The sequence below is a fragment of the Palaemon carinicauda genome, chromosome 3 (genome assembly GCF_036898095.1).
Source record: "Palaemon carinicauda isolate YSFRI2023 chromosome 3, ASM3689809v2, whole genome shotgun sequence".
In the NCBI taxonomy this organism is placed as follows: domain Eukaryota; kingdom Metazoa; phylum Arthropoda; class Malacostraca; order Decapoda; family Palaemonidae; genus Palaemon; species Palaemon carinicauda.
In genome coordinates, this window is record NC_090727.1 from 35219263 (window position 1) to 35224561 (window position 5299).

Sequence of the window (5299 nt, forward strand, 5' to 3'; positions counted from 1 at the left end):
GATTTCTCCATCGGCCAAGGGGTGACTGTTTACCCCTTCCTCTTCTCCATCTCGTGAAAGGGGCTTACCAGTTCCTTTCCCTTCTCGGTTACGACCCGAGGTTTGGTTCAAGGAAGCTACAGGAAGGTCACGGGTACTTTCCTCCTCTCGGGCTCAAGCACCTTGGCGTTTCGTCGTCAAGTATCGAACTTGCGGGCAAGCTCGATTTTGGACCATCTGGACGCAATGACCGAGGGCTTCCTTTCGGGTGTCTCATCCGTGGATGTCGTCAACCTCAGACACCCTTCCATCCTTGAGAAGAGTTTGTTTGTGCCCGAGGACAGAGACATAGACAGCGGCTGTGCGGAGGAAGTCGACTTCTGTTTTCACTCCTCCAAGGCGCTTTCTTCCAGACCCTGCAGGGCTCCAGCGCCTCTTTCTTTCAGCCACGTCGGCCTAAGTTATCGGACCAGTTACGACAACTGAGACAAGGTGTCCAATTGCAGTTCCCTCCTGTCAGGAACAGATGGCACGGGAGGCTCTCCCGTGGTGGGGGGGGGGGTCATAGACCTAGAGGGAGTGGTAGAGTTCACGAACTCTAGGATTGGCACCTCCCCCTTGCAGGTTTCACGCTGGGAGGATGCCTAAGGTTACTCATCCGGAAGACAGCTTTCCGATGCCCATTCCTGCATGATCTCTGTGAACAACCAAGGATATAGCGCCTGCTGTCTCTGTCAGTGAATTCAGTGTCTCTGAACCTCTATGCCATAGGGTCGGCAAGAGTTTGCCCGTTTGGGCAGAATGATCCATGCCTTAGGAGAAGGTCCTCCATAGGATCATCGACGGCTTCACCCCCGGCTTCTTCAGTCGATCCTTTCTTGTAAGAAAGTATCTGAGACAGGAGTTCCGTAGTCGACCTCTCAGCCTTGATCAAGTTTGTCGAACAAACTTCGTCCAGCGTGGAATAGCAGAATCGATCAGACTGGTAACGAGGCGACAGGACTCCTTAGGCCCTGGATGGGAAGGACAGGTACTTTCAGTTTTCATTCTATCCATCTTCCAGGAAGCTCGTGGAATTCAGCCTAGACTGCAGGTATTCCTGCTTAAGATGCAGTGTGGCGATCCCGCCGTGGCATCGCAGGTTTTTTTCCCCAGAGAACTCTCCCTGCTTTCCTCATGGCCGCTCAGGTGCAGGCTTCCGCCTCCTTCACCTTCTGGAGGTCTGGTCAACTCGGTAGGTCGGGTTCGACCTTCTTCAGCACCGGGACAAGCTTCCGGATGCTTACCATGAATGGGGGTTCATGGTATTTTGCTAGGAGCCATCTCTTCTTCTGCCTCAACATCTGTAGTATCTAGCCATGATATTGAGTCAACGGCCTTACCACGTTGGAAACCCCGCTTCTCGTCCGTCCAGCGAGGTTAAGCAACGTCGGTTCTGGTCGGTACTTGGATGGGTGACCACCTGGGGATGCCAGATTCTGTTGCCACCTCCTCCGAGCCTTCCCTTCAGTTGACTGTGGCAAGGCTGAGGAGAGTCGCAGTACCTGTTCTCAGTCAAGCAGAGCTTTCAGCCATACCTTGGAACGTTTCCTAGTTCTCTTTTCCTCATTGACCCGTCTATAGTTCCGAACGGTCGCCTCAGGATAAGTAGCCTACAGTTCTGTTTTTTTTATATTTAAAGATTCTGATATAACTTTCATATATAACATTATTTGTTATTGGTAGTTAACCCAAAATAACACATAACACACATAAACAAGAATAATCATACAGTAATGGGAAAATCAGGGTTTTAAGGCTGGTAAACACCTAAAGATATAAAGGCCATACAGGATACATCCTAACCTAATTTAGGAACATTGTCTCCTCAGAGTTTTTATAAGGGTGGAGTTGTGTCGGGCTAGCCTTCTCTATGGTGACATAAGTCATTTTACTTACTTCCATAACTAATCCCCTCCATTGCAATCCCCTAGTATTATTATGTTAAACGTATGGGTATGTGCGATTAATTAACCGGCCATTTCTTACAGAATTGAATGTCTTACGTACTGTGAAACAAAATCATGCCATAAATTATCATAAAGTTTTATTTCCTGATTGAAATCAAGAGTTAATGGCATACTAAAATTGAGTACATTATTCTAAAGATAAGTAGTTCCGTAACCGAAATACAAACCACGCTATTTACATTGGGTTTACCTTTTAGCGTAGCTGAAATGGCGAGCCATTAGAACTTAACGAGGGTGTATTACCCCCGCGATAGTTAGCGGGGGGGGGGGGGTAGGGGAGTGGTAGCTAGCTACCCCTCCCCCCCTCACACACCGGTGAATGCTCACTTTCACTTTTGGCTCGGACATGGACAGACGTCTCTGTCTTTGTCCTTGCTTGGCAGCCATTGTTTGTTTTGTCTTTACTTAATCACTTACTTTTCTTTTACTCAATATATATGTAAACATTTTCTCATGTTTATGTATATATTTGAGTATAGAAATCAGTAAGTTTCCTTTTCAGAGTTTGTGCTTGTGTGTAGTGTACGATATCTCCGTGGAGCCCTCGGCAGTAAGGCCACCATGGTGTATTTTCATGGGTTGCGATCGAGTTTGACTTCGGTCTTTCTCTCTCTCTCTCTTGAGGTCGTTCACCGTTTTACTACGTTACTTACTACGCCTTTGTAGCCTCCTTCCCGTGTTGGGGGGGGGGGGGGGTTGCTACGCCATACGTTTTGTCTCAATTAGTTTATGAATCTAATTATATTTGTTGATTCTTCAGTTTTGTTGAACGATTCCTTTCGGGGTTTTCGTTCTTTCTTTAGTGTTCATTCATTTTTTTTTAATTACATATTTACATAATTACATAGTTACATAATTATAATTGTTATAATTCTGTGTTGGTTACAGCTCTCCTTCCGTGAGTGTAAGTGGTTGTGAGGGCACGTGCCTGTTGTGTAATTCTTGTTTTCCTTTCCCTCGGGATTCCTCTTCGGAGCCTTGAATGAATGTTAACTAATGATTTTGTTTTATTTTTTTACAGTTACCGATATAGTTCGTTTCTGTAATGTGACTTCGGAGTGAGCTGTCTTGTTGAGGCCTGGGGTTTCGGCTGTTGCTGCCTACCCTATAGATCTTCATCAGGGGCGTGTTCTCCTTCTTCTGGAAGTACTCCCGTGACGACTGACAGCTCTCCAGTTCATTTTAGAACTCTCAGGAGGGTTGCCTCCTTGGGTGGGTAACTTTCCTTCAGAGGGAAGTTTTTCCTGTCCAGGCTTGAGTTTTTCTCCCTTTGGGGGTTCTTCTCTTGCCCTTTTTTTTTCGTGCGACTATGCTCTTGGTGCTGAGCGGTCGCACCTGCAGTTACGCTCAAGGGGCTGGGCGACTGCAGGAACCCCTCTTCGGAGGATTGCTTTTTTTAGGTCACTGGTTGACCCGTCTCTTCTACGAAGTGTTTCTCTTTCGTTCGCGAGAGAGTACACTCATAGAGACTCCTCTTCGGAGGACTCTTCTGCTGTTGTTGCTGTTGGCCTCCTTCGCCGTAAGGCTCATCGTCCGCTACGTCGTAAGGGCCTCCCTTCTCCCTATAAGGGCGCCTCCTTTTGAATCTCCGTATGCAGCCTACAACTCCTCCTTCTTGATCTTCGCCCCTGGTGCAGATGGACAGCAGTCTGACCTCGTCTTCCGACGGGCAACGTTCTTCCCGACGGGCCAAACGGTCTTCCGACGGACAACGGTCTTCCGACGGACAACGGTCTTCCGACGGACAACGGTCTTCCGACGGACAACGGTCTTCCGACGGACAACGGTCTTCCGACGGACAACGGTCTTCCGACGGACAACGGTCTTCCGACGGACAACGGTCTTCCGACGGACAACGGTCTTCCGACGGACAACGGTCTTCCGACGGACAACGGTCTTCTGACGGACAACGGTCTTCTGACGGACAACGGTCTTCCGACGGACAACGGTCTTCTGACGGACTACGGTCTTCCGACGAACATCGGTCTCCCGACGGATAGACAACGGTCTTTCGACGGACTTCAGTGTCCCGACGAACAACGATCCCTTCGGGGCAAAGGGTTGCCTCCCACGGGGGTTCTTCCCTTGCGTGTCAGGGTTCCCCTGCGCGCCCTTCTGCTGTGTTCTCTCCTGCTCAGTGTTAGCGCACAGGCGCTCTCCTGCCTGTGCGCCCACGTTCGCCCTCGCGATCTAGAACTTCGGTTCAGGTCTTGGACAAGGACTCTTCTTCTACGCACAGACTTCCACGTGTTGCTTTCTGCTCACCAGCGATCTCCAGCTCGCCAGCAACCATAGACGCGTCAACGTTCGCCTGCTCGTCAGCGATCTCCTACGCGTCAACGATCGCCATCGATCTGCCACGCGTGTCAGTTTCCCTGGACACCATCAGTAGCGATCTAGCGCTCGCCTGCTGTGGATCACGATCTCTGGTAGCTGAGTCCTGCCGTAGATCTTCCTTCTGCTCGCCAGCGCTCACCTTTACTTCTGTCCTTCTGTGCGACAGCTTTCTTCATTTGCCAGCGCACATCTGCGCGCCCTTCTTTGCCACGCAGCAATGGGCGCCAACGGTTTTCTGACCGTCTAGGATCGCCTGATTAACAGCTTGCCTCAGCGCTCACCTTCCTGATGCACCTGCGCGCCTTCTGATTAGCGCGATGCTAGTCTCTCTCGCGTTGGCAATCACCTACGCGCCCGCGCGATTCTTCACCTGCGCGCTGGCGTTTTGTTAACGCACCACCGCTCGCCAACGCACCACCGCTCGCCAACGCGCCATCGCTTGCCGACGCGCCATAGCTTTCCGAAGCGCCATTGCTTGCCAACGCGCCTTCACTCGCCTACGGGTTATCGCTCGTCAGAACGCGCCATTGCTTGTCAACGCGCCATCACCCGCCTACGCGTCATCGGTCTCCCGACCGCCTGCGCTCACCCGCGCGCCCGCGTGCCTGCGCGTCCACTCGCCCACGTGCCCGCTTGCTTACGCTCATGCGCGACCGCGCACATGCTATCCAATGTTAGCCCGCGTCGCGCGGACGGACGGTGTTCCGTCGCGCGGACGGACGGTGTTCCGTCGCGCGGACGGACGGTGTTCCGTCGCGCGGACGGACGGTGTTTCGTCGCGTGAACGTCGGCTTGATTCCTGCAGTATCCATTGCTCGCCTACGGGTCATCGCTCGCCGATCACCAGCTCTCGCCCTTTCTACCACGCTCGCCCTTCTTCTGCGCTCCTTCATGCACTTTCGATTGCGTTCCTGCGTGCCCGCGCACGGGCGCTTCCACGTTCGGCCTTGCGCAAACCATTGATTTACCTTCAT

General features: G+C 51.6%; 1 pseudogene; it reads left to right on the top strand.

Moving 5' to 3' along the window:
- The first annotated feature begins 1347 nt into the window (after positions 1 to 1347).
- LOC137638911 (5S ribosomal RNA) lies at positions 1348 to 1466 on the top strand (annotated as a pseudogene).
- Positions 1467 to 5299: the final 3833 nt, after the last annotated feature.